A 22,025-nucleotide genomic window follows, 5' to 3' on the forward strand; every position below is an offset into this window, starting at 1 on the left:
GAGTAGGACATATATATATTAATTTTTATTTATTTTTTTGTGCATGTATGCTCATTCGCACACCAACAAATGTGCAAAAGTGTGTATGCGAGGTCCTGCTCCATTATCAACCTAGCCAGAGAGGATAAAGTCCTCACTCAGCAACTAGCATGCCTTAAACTGCAGTCATAGCATTGTACTGTAATAGGAGCGAGAGCGAGAGCACGAGGGAAGAAAGAAGGGAAAGGGAGAGAGAAAGAGACCTGGAAAAAAGTGAATTTTCAGCAGATTTTAGGCAAAACATTCCTCCCTCTGCTTCCTCTGTCAGCTCTGTTTAAACATTACGCCCTGCCTGTCTCGACTAGCAGGCCATTTGAATCTTTAAGCAGAGGGAGAAGATGAAATGCATCTCCAACAAAGCCGTGGTTAATGTTTAAAGAGAAAATAATGGAAATACAATGTCCGGATTGCACTAGAGAGGATCAAAAATGTGTTTTATTACTAGGGAATAGGGTTAAATAATATATTAGATGTGCATGTTTTACATCATTGTGAATATTGAAACATCAGCAAATGGGTGAAATGTATATGAGGTGTTTACAACCAGGCGGCTTCTTGGGAGACAAGTAAACAAACGAGTAAACAAGGTATTTTTGATGGAGCGGATGTTTGATAATGGATGGGAGTCCACCAGTGCATGATTTTCTCGACAAAAGGACTTGTGACAGTTTTGCTTGCCTTGATTTTTTTTTCTCCTAGTGGTGGTTTTATTACAAATCTTTACGTAATTTTGAAACCTTGCTTCTCGATGCTCATACAGGTAGCACATCTGTCAACATGGCATGAGAAATTCATGTGACTTTTGTGTAAACGTGAAGCCCCTCCTCAACTTGGCTTCTAACACACTCACTCACTCACTTGCAAACTGACATTTAATCCAACATTTAGCTGCACCACTGTGATTCAGTGGCGGGGGGCTGTTTGTGAGTGTGTCTAAAAATGTTGTATATGCTGTTGTAAGACACGAAAGACCTTGTTTTGTCCCCCCCCCCTTTTTCTCCCCAATTGTATCCAGCCAATTACCCCACTCTTCTGAGCCGTCCCGGTCACTGCTCCACCCCCCCCTGCCGATCTGGGGAGGGCTGCAGACTACCACGTGTCTCCTCCGATACATGTGGAGTCACCAGCCGCTTCTTTTCACCTGACAGTGAGGAGTTTCACCAGGGGGACGTAGCGCATGGGAGGATCACGCTATTCCCCCCAGTTCCCCCTCCCCCCCGAACAGGCGCCCTGGTGGACCAGAGGAGGCGCTAATACAGCAACCAGGACACATATCCACATCTGGCTTCCCATCTGCAGACACGGCCAATTGTGCCCGTAGGGACGCCCGACCGAGCTGGAGGTAACACGGGGATTCGAACCGGTGATCCTCGTGTTGGTAGGCAACAGAATAGACTTATACTTTGTGTTTTTTAATAACCACATTATAATCATTGATGAGAAAATTGACTATGTATATAGTATATATATATATACTATATACATAATAGAATAATAATAGAATAGCGGTGGGGTCGCAGAAGTATATATATATATATATATATATATATATATATATATATATATATATATATAAATATATATACTTCTGCGACCCCACCGCTATTCTCCCTTCACCTCTTTCTTGTATTCTGTCACTTGGTATTGGCCAGGTGGTATTATCATCTGAGGTAGGACATCACAGAAATGCCATTGAAAGAGATGCAAATAAGATATGCTCTCTTTAAACATACCTAAACAAATCTCTTTTTTGGCAGGTTTTAAAGTATTTATGGTTGCAGCTTGGTTTTCTGAGTTATTGGTTAGCTAAAAACATGATTCAGCCTTCTTCAGCTCTGTTGAACCGGTGCAACAGCATCTATTTGCAGTGTCAAAGTTAACCATGCAATTAGTACATATGTAAATAATATGTAAAGTTAGCAGTCAATGGGTTTCTATTGATACTAGGCCCACTTACAATTACAAACTTAAGGCAATGATCCTGTATCGTTCTTTTCACAGCAAACACACAGCAGTTGTGCTTTGCATCTGTGGCGTTGTGTGCTTATTTAGTTCGGAAGTAAACAGAAATATGCAGATGACACCTTAAAACTTTGCTAAAGCATGAGCTTCCCGGTTATAACCATGTCATTAGAAAATTTCAGATGAACAACCATGTGCCCCTGTTGAATATTCGCTCTTGTTTTGCGTGACCTTATTCTTGTTTCCACGGTGGTGTTGTTTTCATCCCTATCCAAGCAGAACCTTGGGTTAACAAACTTGCCAGCTGAGTATTCATCAGCACTGTCTGTGAAGTGTGCTTAGGAAGGTCAGAGCACCCTGGCTGCCCTGAGGACAGCACTAAAGTCACTCAAGCCTGTTTTAGTGTCTGGACACTCTGATGCTCACACACAGTTTAAGTATAACCCCAGGCAGCACATGCCTCCGGTCTCACATCACTAAGATGGTGTCCTTGACCTCCCGTTTTGGATGATTTTGGAAAATGTTGGGGTCTTGATGGCAACAAATATAATCTCAGTTCCTCATTAAAAAGGTTGCTTTCAAATGTATACGTTTACCATGAGCTGCTTCTTGATGTCATTTCAAATATATTTCCAGTCTTCATCACACGTTTAAGCCGACTAGATTGGTGATGATGACTGGTTTTACCTTTGTGTTTGTAGTTTGCATGTTGCTTTGAATTCACTTGCTCTCAATCTTTGTTCTCAACAATAGTGTTGCTATGTTGTTTGTGTTATACTCTGTGGCCTTTACGCTGTTTGTATTTCCAATTTCTGGGATTTCTTTCCTTCAACGTATTCTGTTATCTGCTGCTGCAAGGATCCATGTTTCCTTTGGGGACCATTACATTTTTTTTAATCCAATAAATTTTGGCCTCTTAAGAGGCCGAAAACATTGCCAAATAACTTAATCACAGTTCTCATGAAAAAAAAGGAGTTGCAAAAAATGCATTGTAAAATTCTCTCTAAAATTCAAATCCAGTATCCGTCAAATCCAGACTCCACATCTTTTCACAGTGAATCTCAACAAAAGCCCAGTAAATTCAGTAAGAGCGCCACACTTTGCAGCATCCCCGTCTGAAGTTTAAGCCCCTTGCACTAGAGGGAGCAAGTCTATTGGAAGTACCGGTTAGAGATGACTGCAGCAGAAGGGGGGGGGGGGTATGTGGTGGGAGTGGGAAAGGGAGATATGTGTGGTGGACAAGCAAATCCCATTTTGTGCAACTGTGATTAATTTGGTGAAATCACGATGAGGGAATATTTGACTAAAGTAATAGTAGATTACCAGCTTTCTCACTAAACATTACCGTATCATGATTTTATGTGTTTTGCTGCTGTTGTGTGAGGCACTTTAGAACACCAGTTTTAAAAAATAATGAAAAATAGATAATGATTTACTTGCCCTACTTACCGAGACGAACTTGTTCATAAACTGGTAATCAGCACACGCTGTCTAACGTGGGACACATTACTTTAACTGACATCTGTGTGTGTCCATCTCATCTATCTGTATGACAGCTAGACTACGTCCAGTTTTAACTCGGCGACGCTGTGTGTTTTTTTTTTGTTTTTTTTTTTGTAAGAATTAGAGCCAAGCTGTGTCTAGGATGTTACATGCTGACCCAAGGAGAAAGCAATCTCCAGCTTTGGCCTTGAGTGTCGAACGCTCCCCAGACAGGGCTGAAAAATAATCATCGCTGTCCAAGAATACTAAAAGAAAAGACAGGAAAAAAGTAAAAGAAAACAAAGAAAAAGAGGATAATTACAAAATGGTGTCTTTAGTTTTTATAGTTTGCTGAGGAAACGCTAATAAGCCGTGGCCGGTAAACCATACCTATAATTAGATGAAATGTGAGGCAGGACATGACATTTATTTGCCAGCTAATACCAGGCTGTGGCTTGGGTTCTCTACACAGTGCTAGGTGCCTTCACTGGGACTGTCTTGGTTGCTTTCTGACGAGCTGCTTTTCAGCTTGAGGGTCGGGAGATTTACCAAGGTCTTCTATCGGTTGTAACCTCCCATGGACAACACATTTAGAACAAGCTAGTTCTCATACAGGCGATGATTGCTGATGTACAATTATAACTTTAATTCCCTGCTCCTCACCAGGACATAGTGTCAATTCTTGTTTTTTTTTATATTTAAATAATTTTCAATTGACATTAACCCAGAGGACCTTCTAGCAAGACCATCCAAATATACACATAGTGAGTATCCTGATATCTAATTGGTTTTTAGACATTCCCAACTGCTCAAAACATGGGAAGTGAGGTGGATGAGTGGAAAAAAGAAGTGTGTTTTGGAATTACTACTTCCCATGCACCCTCTCATCAGCATGTGGTAGTGATTTGACTGGGAAGTGAAGGTGAGCCTTAGGTGGACTCTCTCTCTCTCTCTCTCTCTCTCTCTCTCTCTTGCTCGCTTGCTCTCTCTCTCTCTCTCTCTCTCTCTCTCTCTCTCTCTCTCTCTCTCTCTCATTGCATCCCCCCCCCCCGAGTCACACTTATCTTCTGTTGCACCTTTATGTTGAATATGCTCTGTGCTGCAAAGGGAAAGAGGGTCATAGGCTGCTCAAATTTAACCTGACTTATTCACGAGCATCCAAAGGAGAGAGGTGGTTCAGGGCCAAACATGTTTTTATCAGATGCTCTGGCTTTGGCTCTCACTTTCTCTTCTTATTTTCTCTCTTTCTCACATTCCCTATTAAGAGCTTTAGTGACCTGACCCACACACATGAGCTGCAATCAACAAAAAAAAGGAGTTCATTTTCAGAAGGCTCAGAGTGTTCAGAGAAGGAGTCTCTGTTATTGTGAATTGCATCTCAGGATCTGACCCTCCTGTGTATTGCTCTTTTCTTATAATCTCTCTCTCTCTCTCTCTCTCTCTCTCTCTCTCTCTCTCTCTCTCTCTCTCTCTCTCTCTCTCTCTCTCTCTCTCTCATATTGCACATTTATTTGCAGAGTGACCGATCAGGTTCATTGGAGTGTCAAAGGGACATGTCGGGAGCTACACAGAAGCGGGGAACTGTGGAACATCAAAGCCACAAGGTACACATTCCCCCTCAGCTGACAGTCCCTTCAGGGTACATGTGTTACTGGATTCCCATAGTTATACTGTCACCCAGACTCTGGCTGTTCAGACTGACCCCTCTCTTGGATCTTTCACCGATCAGACGTTAAGCTCTGGTTGAAAGCTGGTGTCTTACAGACACGGGTGATTTGTGCTCTTCGTTTACTGCCCATGGATCTCTGTTTGTTCTTTTTTCTAAGGCTAAGATTTGGTCATATATTTGCATATCTTTGTCTTTGATGGTGTTCAGGAAGACTGGGTAGAGGGCTGTTCCTGGACTGTTACAGATCAGTGGGTTTTAAAGGAAGCATCACACACCCGAGTTAGTCTTTTTTTTTCATAAAAGATACAAATCTTGTCACTTGGTGATGCAAAAAGGCTGAAGTGTGTCAGAGCAAACTCTGGGCCCAGTCAGAACAAACAGCCAAGCAATGACGTATCTCCCCCCAAGTTAGGGCTGTGTTAATGGGAGACCCTCGCAGGTGGAGGTCTCCTCTTACAAAAACACAGCCGGCGATTCCCTCCACTTAGGACCAGTAAAAGTAATAAATGATGACCGATCAGGCCACACTGTAAATTCTGTCCTGATGGATGGCTAGGTCTAGGTGTGGTTTGGGCCAGGCTTGGCAGGTTAACACAGTGTTTGGTTTCCTCTTGTGCACTTGTGTCTGTCTGAAAATCACTCCAACAGGTAAGTCACAGTGGAACATTTTTTGCCTTGGAGAGGAATCCCTTTTTTTATGATGGATCGTACATTTTCCCTGACTCACTCTTCCTCATCCGCTAAGTCTTACCATAATGTAAACAGGTCTTGGTGAATTGCGGTGTTTGCTCTTTTTGACAGTTCCCAACTAGGGTGGCTAAAGACTCTTTGTCAATTTATAGGCTGCTCTATGTGTCTATTACTAATACAAATTATGCTCAGCGCCATAGTGAATTTCCATCATTAGATGTTTTTCACTCAAATTACTATTCAAAATGAACCTGGGCAAAGGTCAAGGTTCATACTGTCTAACGCATCAACCTGGGCAAAGCTTTATTCCAGTCTACTGGAAAGAAAACTGCAATGAGATTGTCCTCCAAAAAACTACCTCCAAATTATGCAAAGACTAACCAACTTCATATGTTATGGTGTTGTCATGCCGGCTTCATCACATTTAGTCGCAGAATCTGTTTTTATTTGCCAAGTAAGTTTGCATACAAGAACGTTAACATGGCTGGCTTCTCACATAGAACCGAAAAAAAACCCAAAACACAAGAATATAAAATCTTATGTGAGCAGACAAGAGAAATTAAAAATCGGTTAGTCTCTTCTATACACTGTGTAATTAAAATAAATCTAGGCTAGATAAGAGAAACACTACAACAAGTAAAGATTTTTTCCCCATAGCTACAGTCTCTTTAGTGTCTATTTATTTCTATTATTATTTCCTTTGTGGAAGTCTGTTATCAGCAACAGGATTACCCCACAAAGTTCAAATTAAATTTTTATCTCATCTAATACCATTTCATACAACCACCCTATGTCACCTCACTAAAAGAAAATGCCCCAACAACACATTATAGCTACTTATCTAACCATCAGACAGGCAGAGTGTCCATGTATTTTGGGGCATGTGGTCGGAGACACAACAGTCCCAGGGTCCTCTCACTACGGCCTCTCAACCGCAGCCCTCACACGCAGGAAAGCTTAATTCTCTGAGTGGAAAGGGAAAAAGAAACCATCATGACAAACTAAATTCAAATGACACAACATACTACAGAGTGTTATAAGAAAATGGGATTGTTTAACTGCAGATAGCAAGGCCAGCAGTGAAGGCGTTGCTAGCCCATTGATTCATCAACTATCTCGTTTTGTTTGTTTTGCATTTATATATATATATATATATATATATATATATATATATATATATATATATATATATATATATATATATATATATATATATACATTTTCACAATTATTTTTGGGGAAGTTTTCTCAAGATGATGTCATTATACATGTATTTGTGAGTTGTGAGTCTCCTCGTCCATCTGTGTTTCTGATATCTAAAATGTATTGGTAAATACGTGTTCTGTTGTTTGATCAATCTGTTGTTCATCCTGTGGGGATTTTGTGAAACCTTTTCCCTTTGGCTGTGTGGTAATCCTGGTTTTACAATTAAAATCTGCAACACATTGAGAGCTTGGTTTCATAGAAACCCCCTAAAGAATGGACTCGACTCTTCTGAGCAAGAGCTTAGCGTTTAACGAATGCTGTCAGATATAAATATTGTTTTGTAATGTCTGCAATGGATAGAGTCCAAAAAAAAAATTCTTCTAGATGCGGGGTGGTCTTGATTAATACTCTTAAGATGTATCCTCGCTTCCTAAAAGAACTCCTATTCTAGAAAAAAAAATACTTTTAACCACTATTTAAGCAAGAGCAGGATTTAAAATGGGATGTGACTGCTGGTACAGGGCTACAATTTTACTCAACACAAGGTAAATCATTTCTGTGGTCACAATTAAAATATCCCCCCTTTGTTGTAAAACCCCAGCAATATTATGTTCCTTTCTTCAGGGTTGCGAGATAAATCCTTGCTGTCTGCTGCGATTCACTACGCCACATTAAATTCTTTTAGATCAATTAAACTTCCCAGCTCATTTTACAAGCCACCAGTTTTAATGGCGGATCCCCCCTTGCTGCAGGAGCTGGGGAATACTCTTACAGGGTAGGCCGCATAGCACGCTCGGCAGAATTTATTGAGCCATCGCCAAATGAACTGCAGAGGACAAGGCAATGCATGAATTAGTCCTATTCGGTGTTTTTTAACCATGTTGGCGACAGGGGAGTTTTACTGGACAGAAGATTCCCCTGGCTCTGTCTTCCAAACACTGCAGAGTATAATATTTCTGGTGCTGTTCATTTGACGCCATGGGAAATTTTGATGAAGCTGGATTGACAGTTTTGAGGAAACGAATGAACGAATTCTTTGATGACTCTGTTTATTGGCCACCTTTCCATTTGGCATTCTAAACTTAACCAAAGCCTAACTCTGGCACTTGCTAAGTAATGGCCGCTTAACAGAGGTATGGAAGCGAATTATGTATGGGTCGCCCTCTGTTGCTGTTTATGACCGAGACTCGTCTGGATTCCTCTTCCTGTATTTTTAGAGGAGGGATGGTCCAACAGTGAACAGGTGGACGTGGCTCTGTGACCAGTAAGCGGACAGATTTGCAGCCCCGTTGTCTCTGAATGTTCTAATGGCCAACAGAATCTTGATGGAGGAAGTCATGAAAACATGTGATAGGTCTGCATTTTTTCCATAATGCATAAATCCCAAATTGTGCAGTTGCTCTCAGATGATTTACTCGTGTTCCACCCTCGTATCCTTTTTCCGAGTTGTGCTCAGTGTTTGTGTGTATACACATCGCACGTCTACTGTGCTATTTGTGTGCGCCATAAAGGTCATTCTCACTCTCTTAGTCTTTGCCTGTAGTTATTATTCACATTCACAGACCATTAAACCTTTAACAAGCTTTAGGCCAGGCCCAAATATCAATTATTCTATAGTGTGCAATACCTAAGAAAATGTAATTATGTGGGGCTATTGTTGTTAATAACATAAAATGGACCAGGTGTGTAGCCTGAATATAAGTGGCATATTTTTCGGGGGACATTTTAAAAATTAATTGCCTTAATTTTGCCCAGCACCCCCTGCATCCCCCTACAGGGACATAAAGAGTTAAAGTGCGTGCTAAAGTCGAGCTAAGTAAATTCACTTTATGACACTACTGTGACATGTGCATCTGTGATTTCACACGCTTAATGTAAAATTTACAGTTGCAGTATTGAATGACACCCGGGCTGCGAGGAGGGACTGGGGGCAACCGGAGCCCCCAGAGAACAAAGCGGGTGTTTTTCAGTCCCGTACCCCCTTGCGCATGCCTCCCCGGCTGCCACCCCTCCCCGTCTCCCTTTACAGCTGTGGAGGTGTGATCCAAGCACGACGGCTGGTCTTACAACCGTTAAGCAAGCACCGCGGTGCTTCTAATGGCCAGAGGCCCTAATGACCAAAACACCTGGAAGTATGGAGGCGGAGAATGGAGGGGGTGGGGATGGGACTTGCAGGGAGCTGGTAGATTATGTTGTGTGGTGGGGGGTTATTATATAGGATGGAGGCCAGCCGAGTCGCCATCACTCACATGACTGACTGGCTGACCAGCCTCCAGTCCAGACTTTGGAAGGGTCTGGAGTGATCGTATTAAGAGACGTCCACGCTTGTTTTTAGTTCAAACATGGATTAGGCACGCTCTTCCCTTGGTGTCATGTTCAATGGCGAGCCTCCTCTGGGAATTTATCCCTCTCACTACCCACCAGTATTGATTTAGCTTCATATAGATTATCAACCATGTCGCGCGATTAAGCTGCAAGCCCAGCAGTGTGGAGAGGTGAAACAGCTTTAAACAGGTATTGTTTTCCTAGTCACTCAGGTTATTTGAGAATTATTACAGTTAGGGAGATTAATGTGCTTACCTACTGTACAAAAAGTGAAATTCACTCTTGAAAGAGCAAAAGCATTTGTCTCGAGGGTTCCTGTGTCAGTCTCCCCTCGATGCAAGTTAAAACGGCAGACCACTTTTCCGCACAGTTTTCCAGTATGTTGATGTTTGGTGGCTTTGGTGCTGAAAAAAAAAAACCCCAACTTAAATTAGCACATGAATTGGAAACACCCTGCTAGTTGTATAGCCTACTGTGGTAGAGCTTATTCAGATTCAAGTTATTAAATTTCGCTGTGATGCATTGGATGGATCTTCCCACCATTGGTGCTTCAATGTGGCACAAGGGTGACACCGCTCTATTTAACACGGGATTTTCTTTGAAGACGGTGCTCACCAGTGGTTTTCCAATAAACTGGGTGCTTACGTCCATATTCGGTTAGAATGATGGGGTACTATATCAAGAGATTTCAGATGTGATCAGGAAAGTTGAGGTGTGGAGTGTGGTGTTTTTCCTCAAAGATATGAAGATAGGTGTCAGTCCCATCATCCAGATAGATTGGCATCATCCTTAGCGGTACCACCATTAAACCCCCCACAAGGCTCGACAAGTTGGTGGAGTCCATGTCTGGGGTTATTTACATCTTCCTGTAATGTGTATAAACGGTGTAACCTTAAAATGATTATCAAAGAAGGCAACTTTACATTGAAATGAGATACCTTTTTATCTAATATGGTTATGATAGACTAAAAGTCAATTTCAGGGAAGAATTTAATGTACTTTGATTTCTGCTGTTAGTATTTCTGCACTGGTTTTATTCCCAGTTTGAGGGAAAAAAATGCCTGAATACTATTATTTGTATTTTTTTACATGATGGAGAAGTTTGCACACTGGAACTCCACACACACATACACGCCTACTGGTTTCACTATCCTTATGAGGACCCCTCATTGACTACATTCATTTCCTAGCCCTTAACCCTAACCTTAACCACGCAAACTACATGCCTAACCCTAACCCTTACCCTAACCTTAACCTAACCCTAATTCTAACCTTAACCCTAAAACCAAGTCCTAACCCTAAAATAGACCCTTTTACTTGTGAGGACCTCTAAAATGTCCACACAAGGTAGGTGGTTTCTGGTTTTTCTATCCTAATGAGGACATTTGGTCCACATTAGGATAGTTAAACATGTACACACACGTACGTCTAGGAGATATTTAGCGCTAGATATTAAGCGCTCCGCCCTGTGATGGCCTGGCGGCCTGTCCAGGGTGTCTCCCCACCTTCCACCCAATGACTGCTGGGATAGGCTCCAGCGTCCCCACGACCGTGAGAGCAGGATAAACGGTTTGGATAATGGATGGATGGATGGATGGATGGATGGATGAATGTTTTGAAGCATACTTATACAGTTTTATTGTGATACATATCTACTGTCTTGGACATCTCAAAGATGGAGAGGCTTTAAAGGCCAACTGAACGAAACACTCAACATTAGGAATCAGGAACATTTATTTGTCATTTCATTTTATGTACACAAGTGCATGAAATAAAATGACAAATAATATAATTTCCCCCAACCCACAGCAGTGTAACACAAAGACAAAAACACATATCCCAACTACAAGAACACATATCCCAACTACAAGAACACATATCCAAACTACAAAAAAATACAAAAACTACAACACATATATCCAACATATCCACACACAAAAGAAAAAAACCAACATATTAAAAAAAAAATTTTTTTTCACTGTATTATAGAACGAACGCCAGCCAGGATGACTGTTGGATCCGCCGGTCTGCATGGGCTAGCAGTTAGCTTAGCCTGCCCCACTTCTGCGTCTTGTCAGACTGCCCTCGTTGCTTCCTCTTCAGGCGCAGCTCTAGGCAGGGCCGTGGTCCTTGGGCCCACTGGATGCAACGGGACAACAAAAGTGTTGTGTTTTGATAAAGATGGGAAAGAAAATATACTATAGTGCATGAAATGTTAAGGGGTCATTACTTGTAAGGGGGGAATAAACATCTACAAACACAGTTAATTGCTTTTTGTCCGTTCCAATATGGAATTGTTAACTTAATTTAATTCAATCCAGTTTTATAATTTAATTACAGACTTTGGGCCACTAGAAGTAATTTTGACCAAATTTCAGATTTTGAACAATACCTGACCCAGTGACATGTGGAACAATTTTAATGACATTTGGTCAATACATTTATGAGATATACATATCTGGCTTTTGTGGAGCCCCCTATGTGAATATATTGCAATACTTCTGCACACATGCTTATCCAGCACTCTTGAATATCTGCACAGTGTTTCATAACAATCAAGCAAACTTTCATGGCGTTATAGCTCTTTATCTTCTAGGCCTTTCATTGTTATCTGCCAATACTACAGCCATCTTTTGAGATATCAAAAAATTCCTTTCAGTTTAGAAAGATGACCATACCTGGATGACACATGTGAAAGGGGGCTGAAATTTGACCAACTGTTGGAGTATGAAAAAGACGGTTAAAAAAAAAAATCCATAATGGTGGAAAATCCAATATGGCGGACTTTGTGCTCTATATGCAAAAATGTTATGCATGACCTACTTCATATGCATAAAAGTTTCATGGATCACACGGGGGGCCGAATTTTTTTCTTCTTTTTCTTGCAACTTCAGAGCCTCCTAGTCTGTCACTGACCTGGGCCTTGGTCTATCTCTAACCTGGCAACACTGCCAAGTTTCAAAACTCTGAGTATGGGAACCTGGTGAAAACTGACCTCAATTAGAAAGAAGAATTACAACAGGGTGCCTATGCACTCATGGTGCTTGACCCTCTAATAAATGTCCTCTAATAATAGTCATTTGTCACATGCGGCTCTAGGAATACCTGCTGTTTACATGTTTGTAGATTTTCCTGGTGAGCACTAGTCAGTAGTTTAGTTACAGTTGTAGTTGATGTATGATGCAGGTATCATAAGCTACTATGCCAAGGGTAGCGTTATTTGTAACCCTCGGCTGCTGCTATGCTACAGATCCTATGCCAGGCTTAACCAGCATCCATAGTACTCACTTCCTACTATATTCTTCTGGTTTATTGAACCTGGTTAGTCCAGCTGAGGTTGAGAACATAATTTTCAAGGTAGTTCTGGCCAATAATGTAGCATTGTTTCAGACAAATAAACAGAAGACGCTGTACAACCAACATCTAGTAAAATATAAAGAATTGGCATGAGACTAGAGCAAATCCCATTTTCCATACAAGTGCTACAGTAGAGTGAAGTCCATTAACACTGCATCAACCTTTGGCAAACAAAGCCTATCTAAATTGTGGTCCAGCAAAGTAGTGGCACCTACTAATGAAGTCTGCAACAACAGTCCTTATTCACAATTTAAGATGTACAAGAGAGACCAGCCATTCTGCGTTAGGCTACTTTGCGATAAACTGCAACAGAGAGGAGTATATAAAGGCGCTTTTACCTCATTCACCTATCCAAATAAGCAAATCCATTCATATATCCATTCTCCTAACTACTTTTTCTGAGTCAGGGTTGCCTTGGCAAAATAGGGTCAACAGAACCCCCCCCCCCCCGCTGAATTCAAAACTGAATAGGCAAAATGCTTTTCTGCAACTCAGGGACAAACAATCAGATCCTATGACTAAATATAGTTGTCTAACCCAATACCTTGGAGATATACAGTATAAGAGATAACTATTGAGAGGAACTGTCCAAGAATGGCTTTCTCGATAAAAGTGTGATGATGAATGAGTATATGAGTGGACCGCACTGCAGGTCGACGGGCCTGACAGCTTAACCACCCCCTGCTTTACTCCTTCTTCTGCCGTCCTTCAGCCCAGTTTAGGGGCTGCTGTTATTCCACCAGTGAGCAGTAAAGCTGCAATAAAACCGTGGCGCGGCCCCTGTGTGCGGTATGGGTAATGCTCCATATACTTTAATGGTACACTGGACCAGGCCATATATTTCTCTTCTTATGCAAGGTCCATTCTCTTCTTATGGGAGATTCATAAGCTGAGGTGTGGGATAGGTTTGAGGTCCGGCTGGTGCATGTATACTGGTGTACGTGTGTTAGTCGACAGCATTGTGTCTGGCTGGTTTACAGAGAATATGGCGTTACAGGGATCTGTGAAAGTGACTTTTTTTTGTCTCCCTTCTTAAAGGTGAATACAGTCTTTTATATAGTTTCTGAATTGTGGAATATTTTGGGCTTGATGTTTTAAGGCCTTAGTTGACACAACAGCCACATTTTTAGAGACTGTATCATCTGTTTTAGAGACGTTGCATGATGCAATGCAGGTAATGATTATTTGACAAAATGGATATGTGCATTGTTTTGGAAAAGAGTTGTGTAGCTATAATTCCTGTAAGCCTCTCTGAATGTTTGAGGGGTCTTGATGGGTGTGCAGCAGCGGTGCTGAAACAGACCACCTTAGAACTTCAGGGTCAGGTGACTTTTACCTTTTGATCACTTTTGATTTCCAAAATATCACCCGCTCATGAAATAATGGCACAAAAATCTTTCTCAAATTCATATTTTCTCAACAACAACGGGCAACTTGAGTCCTTGTAAAGAAATCACAGAATAAATGTTAAACCAATGATACCTTTATCATTTGGTCTTCAGAACTCCTGTACAATGGACTGGAGTGAATAATTCGGTAATGTACAGATATTCAAATGAAATGCTTGTTTTCTCTTTTTTTTATAATCTTTACTTAACTGGGTGGTCACAGTAAGTAAACAGATGTCTTTTGAACAGACCTGGCCAAGAGAGCAGCAGCACATAAAAAAACATACAACTCAAAGGTTACAGACATATTTGGTCACGATGAAAAGTAAAAAGTCCAAATAGAGAATTTATTGTTTTACTTCACTGCTAGGAATAATCAGGCCATAATTAAATGTTGAAAAGAAAAAAGAAATTGAAAATGTAAAGTGATAATTGAAAATGTAAAGTGACACTGATAAAAGTGAAATTTAAAATGCAAAAGCTCAAATGGAAATGCCCAAACTGAGCTTAAATCATAATAATGAAATTGAAAATGACAATGGAAATAAGAAAAGGGAAACATCAATTATGGCGGCACGGTGGCACAGTGGTTAGCGCGGTTGCCTCACATTAAGAAGGTTCTGGGTTCGAGCCCTGGGGTAGTCCAACCTTGGGGGGGGGTGTCATCCCGGGTCATCCTCTGTGTGGAGTTTGCATGTTCTCCCCGTGTCTGTGTGAGTTTCCTCCTGGGGCTCCGGTTTCCTCCCACAGTCCAAAGACATATAGGTCAGGTGAATCGGCTGTGCTAAATTGTCCCTAGGTATGAGTTTGTGTATGTGTGTGTGTGTGTGTGTGTGTGTCTGGGGGGGGGCTCTGTTTGATGGCCTGGCGGCCTGCCCAGGGTGTCTCCCTGCCTGCCGCCCAATGACTGCTGGGATAGGCTCCAGCATCCTCATGACCCTGAGAGCAGAACCGGTTCGGATAATGGATGGATGGATGGATGGATGGAAACATCAATTATGAAACTCAAAATGGGAAATGAAAAAAAAAAACTTAAATGGAAATGCTTAAATTGAAAGCTTCAACGGAAAAAAAAGAAATGTTTTTTTTTTGCATTTACCCTTTGACATTTGACAGTCGGCATTTGGCTTTTACCATTCGACATTTTCATCCATCCATCCATCCATCCATCCATCCATCCATCCATCCATCCATTAGCTGAACCGCTTATCCTGTTCTCAGGGTCGCGGGGGATGCTGGAGCCTATCCCAGCAGCCTTTTCAAGCTGTATGTAAATGAGGGGGCGTGGCACAGAGCCTGAAGGGAGGGTCTGAAACGACTGAGGCACCCCGAGGCACAGTTCAGTAAAGATGGAAATAGATTAACAGATACAAACTTCCTGGATGAATAACTTATATGTGAAACGTTATTAAAACACAAATGACACATCTTTCCTACCGTAGTAAGGTAGACAACGAGCTACAACCTAATTTTCACCAAAACGAGCCATCCTCCGAGCTGCACAAATAACATTGGTCTCTATGTTCAGCCAGCTTTGAGACGAGTGTGCAGGGACCGACTAAAAAATGTAGCACTGATATGAGATACTACAAAAATATTCCATAACTTCACTCTTATACAGTGTTACCAAAATCGCTTCACACATCACTGGTCTCCTCTTGGGTACAGCACTTTGTTTGGAAAAATGCGCTTTTGCATAATTTACTACACCCTGTAAGTGTGAAATTGTTGAATATTTTTCCCAATAAAAATACCCCAAAATATGCAAAAGCACATTTTTCCACGCTAAGTGTAAATATATCGTGAATCTGTGAACATATTTTTGACTTACCGAACTGCCTCTATTCGCCTCAGCCGTTTCAGACCCTCCTCCAGCCTCTGAGCCACTCCCACTCATTTATGTACAGCTTGAAAAGCCAACTGGAAAATGGAAAAGATGAAATTGAAAATGTCAAATAGTAAATGCCAAATGCCAAAATAGATCAGATAAAATTTAAAATGCCAAATGTTAAAGGGTAAATGCAAATAATAATAATAATAATAATAATTTTGTTTTTGTTTTTTTTATTTAAAGCGTTAGTAGACTTTTTTTTTGTTGCTTTATCATTATGAAGTAAATGTTGATTGCACAGTGTAATGGCTATAGAATAGTAATGACGCCATCAGCGTTTTGATTGGTTCTGTATAAGCCTCACTTTAACGACGCAATTCTGTCTTGTCACCGGGCACGATTTCGCGGGAAAATGAAGGATCGATTTTCGGCACAAAGGAAGCGCGTCAACCATTGCGCAACCAAAAATAAGAAGAGTATAGCGATTTTGTTTTCCCCAGTAGCTATCCCCTGTAGCAAACATCGCGAATGGTGGAGCAACCGAAGTAACTGTGGAAACAACCCGGCAAGAGAAAAGGGACCCAGTTGACGGAGGAGGCAAAGAAGGCGAAGAGGGAGAGTGATAAAAGACAAGATAAGACAAAAGTGAACCTCAAACGGGGATTCACTCGATGGAGAGAGGTCCGGGACTTGAGAGGGTTCCTAACCGACTTTCAGCTGGCCGTGTTTCTACTGCATCCGTAAGTAACACAACCTGCCTACTTATTAATGCTAACGTGTGTTTTACTCTGCCTTTATCAATTGGGGATTCTAATGGTTGGTTGTTTCTTGCGTTAAACAGCAGCCAGGTTGCTAATAAACGGCAAGCGAGATTTGCGACAGCGGCGCAAACAACAAAAACAATTGGAAACGCTAGGGGAACATTTTTGTATTGCAGGTTTAAGCTTTAAATTTAAGCATTTCCACCTAAGCTTTTCCATTTCCCATTTTGAGTTTCAAAATTGATTTTTCTCTTTTCTTATTTCCATTGCCGTTTTCAATTTCATCGTTACAGTTTTAGCTTTCAGTTTCAGCATTTCCTTTTAAGCTTTTGTATTTTTAATTTCTCTTTTTTCAGTGTCACTTTGGATAGAAACTGTACAACCCGCTGTGGTGACCCCTGAGAAACATAGAATAAGCAGAAAGAAGAAGTGTCACTTTACATTTTCAAATTATTATTTTACATGTTACATTTGCTTTTTCATCTCCCTTTTTCTTTTCAACATTTGATTATGGCCTGATTATTCCTTGTGAAATAATAATCTATTTAATTTTCTCTCTTTTAATTCTCTATTTGAACTTTTATTTTTAATTGTGACCAACTAAATCCTCCATACAGACAAACAAAATCCGACAATTAACAAGAAAGTCAAAAGTAGACAGAAACATCTCATAATAATGAAAGAATAATTCAACCCACAACAATCTAATTTTAACTTTCCCCCCCCAAAATTATATATATAATAACAGTGATAAAAAGTAATTTCAATTATAATGCATTTTTCGTGCACCATAAAATACAAACAATGAATGCAGAGGAGTACAGTGCAATTTTTCAACAAGAGTAAGATGGTGCAAATGAAATAATGACATGGGCATAGAGTGAAAAATTAAAATACGACCTGTACAATTAGAGTAGGATGACATGTATGAAATGCAATAAAAGCCATATCATCAGGCAGGGCATTTTTTTCTACATTTAATTTAATTTGGTAAAATGGCACCGCATATATGCATTTATGCTAACCGTCCTTTATACGTTTCACAGCATCAGAAGAAGATAGGCTCTTCACCGAAACCACTAAACACTCCTCGGAATTGGATCCAAATGGGGTAATAGACAACATGCATGCATGTTGGATCGCGGACTACAGCCACAACATGATACTGACGATCAGCGTTATGTTGCGGTTGAAACGGATGTCTAAACACAAGACAGCGCTGAAAGGCTGAGGCTCTGTGTTTACGGCTTCCCGAGGGAGGGATAGTGTCTGCCTGTAGTGAGAAGGAAGAATGGGATTCATTGTGATACAGCGATACAGTGACAGACTGCACACACACACACAGACACGCAGAGGAAACTGGTTATAGGCCCCATCATTGTTGGGATCTGCTTCTGGTTGACAGAAAGGGGAAATGAAAGTGTCCCCCCTCATCTAAACTTCTTGGACACATCTGTGCTCTGTGGTCTGTGGGCTTGAACAGCCTACCTAAGTTAGTTAGTGGGCTTCCTCGTGAGTTTGCAGATCAAGTAAAGGATCAGCCTCTAGTTCAAGTGTTTTCTTGTGTTCCTTAACAAATCCTTTCTCATTCTGCATCCAATTTCATATTTAGACTCCTGAGGGATGGTTTTTCTGTCAGGTGTTTATTGATTCAACCCTTGTTGACCGGTGCCTAGCTGAATTGAAGTCAGCCAGGTCTGAAGCTTGACCGTTTCTTTTCCTATCCTTTTAAAGCCTTGGAAATTTCATATGCATTTCCATGACTTGATTTCAAGTGGTTGAACAGTTTCTTGTTGTGCAGAGATTATCTGCCAGTAAATACAAAATTGTGTTTTTCTCACTCCTTACTGCATGTCCTCATTGACAGGCCAATTTCTTCACCTCAGGTAAACAGACAAACAAAAAAGCTTTGAAGATGACGGAGTAGAAGCACTGCTGGGTCATTGTGGTGGTCACATACAGGTGCTCTCTGGCGAATTCAGGTGTACCGTGCTTATTCCATCTTGTGAAGGGCTCCTTGCATGGGTGGAATATGGTCTATATCATAAACATAAAATGTTGAATTTCTGGGTTGCGTGGCAGTCTATTCTGTTGTCTATCAACACAGGGATCGTGGGTTCGAATCCCTGTGTTACCTCCGGCTTGGTCAGGCGTCCCTACAGACACAATTGGCCGTGTCTGCGGGTGGGAAGCCGGATGTGGGTATGTGTCCTGGTTGCTGCACTAGCACCTCCTCTGGTCAGTCGGGGCGCCTGTTCAGGGGGGAGGGGGAACTGGGGGGAATAGCGTGATCCTCCCATGTGCTAAGTCCCCCTGGTGAAACTCCTCACTGTCAGGGGAAAAGAAGCGGCTGGCGACTCCACATGTATGGGAGGAGGCATGTGGTAGTCTGCAGCCCTCCCCAGATCGGCAGAGGGGGTGGAGCAGCGATCGGGATGGCTTGAAAGGGTGGGGTAATTGGCCAGATACAATTGGGAGAAAAGGGGGGGGTATAAAATGTAAGTCTCTTCCAAAAATGATCCAAGGCACACTGTACGGTTTGCGTAAAATTAAAATAGTTTTATTTTACATGGCAAATGTGTTTTTAAAGTGACCAGTGAATTGCAACCCACCTATAGGTCTTCATCACAGATAATGACCCTGATGAAGACCTATGTGGGTTGCAATGCGTTAGTAATTTTAAATACAAAATTGACATATAAAATAAAAGCATTTTAATTTTGCACAAATTGTACAGTGTGTCTTGGATTGTTTTTGAAGGAGACTTGCATTTTACATTTTTGATCCAGGCTATTCAGGGAGAGAAAAGACGAGGCAGAATGGAGCACCCCTGCGTGCCCAATACCAGTTGTTCTGAATGGCCTATTCTATTATGCTATCTATGGCACTAGCAGTTTTGGATATCACACACACACACACACACACACACACACACACACACACACACACACACACACACACACACACACACACACACACACACACATAAAACTGAACATTGATTTCAGACTGAGAAGATGCTCTAATGAGGCACTTAACAAGGGGCAGTCTTTTAGACAGTTGTGACAGGAAATAATAAAGTGTAGAAAGTATGTGAGGAAGTATTTTAAAAGAAAAAGCTCCTTATTCCATCTATGGCGGTACAGTTTGCTGAGCACACACTGGTAAAAGCTTTGCATTTATTGGTCACCTCAAACTACAATTTGTCCATAAATAGAAGTGCGTTTTCTTTATCTTGCCAAGTGCTAGTGAATAAGATACAGTTAAAAGTTATATCAAAATAGCATTCACTAAAGGCTTATATTGGTGCCAAACCTGAGGCTGATGCTGGGCATTAATTTGAGGTAGCGAGCAGCCTTCTTCATGACGAATCTTAACTGCTGTAGTAACCACAGTAGTACAGTGGAGAATGGTGTAGTCAGCTATAGTCATGCTCCACACAAGCTGCTTAGGTCCATTTGCTGTTGCTAGACCCAGTTCTCCTCAGCCTGAGCCTGTTCACACCTCGCTGTCTCATTCCACCTCCGCTCGCTGATAATCGCTAAGTACGTTTCTCCAGTTTACCCTTAATTTCATTTCTCTCTTGACTTTAACAGCTTTGGCCGGGACAGACTTTTCACAAATCAACTTGTGTGGCCACCCAAAAAAGTCGACAAGACAGGGGTCCAGAGCCTTCCAGGACCACTGTGTGGTTGTTAGTCCTTCAGTTTCCATGGGCTGGGGGAAATGTGAGGGTGGGGGTGGGGGTGGGGGTAGGGGTGGGTGAGAGAGTTGTGTGGAAGCACACCAGCAGAGAAACAAAACTGATTTATTATCACCAAAAAACCAGCAGCAGATGTCAGCTCACTGCCTCTCCCTCTGCCGCCAATTACAGAGACTCACGCAACGATCTCCTCAGCCCCCAAGCCTCCCTCTGCTCTTATATACACACACACACACACACACACACACACACACACACACACACACACACACACACACACACACCACACAAACACTCGCCCATCTACCGTACATCTTTGAATTCATTCAAACACACTCTGGTGTGCACACCTGTGTGTAAACGCACACTCCTAAGATTTGATAACTATAATCCGACTGCCAATGCTGAAACCTGAGACGTTTCACCCACTTGGAATGTTTCACTGTGCTTTTTCTAAGAAAACCCAATGGACGGATAATGAAGATGTCCATAAAAAAGCATTAGCGGTGTGATGTCAGAAATAATATTCCCAGGAATGGGTTCTACCCCGAAGCTTTTTCCTCCCCTCAACGTTGTTCCACGGCCTCTCTGTTATTATGGGCTATTTCGAGTCATTACTGTAATCATCCGGCCATCCTCTGGATTTAGCATAATCTGTCCATAGATTTTTGGATTTCTTTGTTTGGAAAAGAGGAAGATGTGAACTTGATAATGACTCATATAAATCACATTGGGGAAACATGATTGAAATGCCCTTTTCATTTTCCTTTGTATGTATAGTATTGTAAGAGCATTACTCTACATGACATTTGGACTCTAATCCCAAATTGTGTACGCAAAAGTGATCAACTCATGGTTTTGAAGCCAACATTGGCATCAGTGACTGGATATATCTTTGTAAACACTGATGAAAATGTAATCTTTTTTAACTAAATTGTTTTAGCTATTTACTGAAGCTATTATACTCTGTCTATCTCTAAATGGCTTTCTTAATTGAATACATCTTTTTATGTAACAATAAACATTTCGTTTTCTAATGGATGTGTTTGAAGCAATTGTTCACTAGTTTGAATAGTTTTACCAGTTGTGGGATCCCGATGCCCAAATGTTGTAGAAGTGGGTAGAGGGTGTTCTCTCAGCACCACAGACAGTGCCGATTATTCAGGCCCCTGTGGGAGGATAAATGACCAGCTTACATCCAGCCTGGAAGTCTATTATAAAGATGATCCGAGGCCAAAAGACAGCTCCCACCATATTGAGAAGCAATCTACTATTAGCCATAGACCGAAGACTCGGCTTCACTTCCCTTTAAGTTGAGTGCAGCTTTCAACACTCTCACCTCCACAAACCATCTTGAAAGTCTTGTTGGCCTACACATTACAGCTTTTTACTGGTTTAGCAATATATTTCATTTAATTCAATATCATACTTACTGTACCCAGTGTTGCTCTTCAGCTTGTGATTCTTCTTGATCGTGATTGCGTTCTGCTCATGTTTGTAATTGCATTTTTTTTTGTTTTCACCGCACTTTTTCCAATTTTTTTTTTAATGTCCCCCTTTTTCTCCCCAATTACCCCACTCTTCCGAGCCGTCCTGGTCACTGCTCCACCCC

The sequence above is a fragment of the Lampris incognitus genome, chromosome 2 (assembly GCF_029633865.1).
Source record: "Lampris incognitus isolate fLamInc1 chromosome 2, fLamInc1.hap2, whole genome shotgun sequence".
Lineage (NCBI taxonomy): Eukaryota > Metazoa > Chordata > Actinopteri > Lampriformes > Lampridae > Lampris > Lampris incognitus.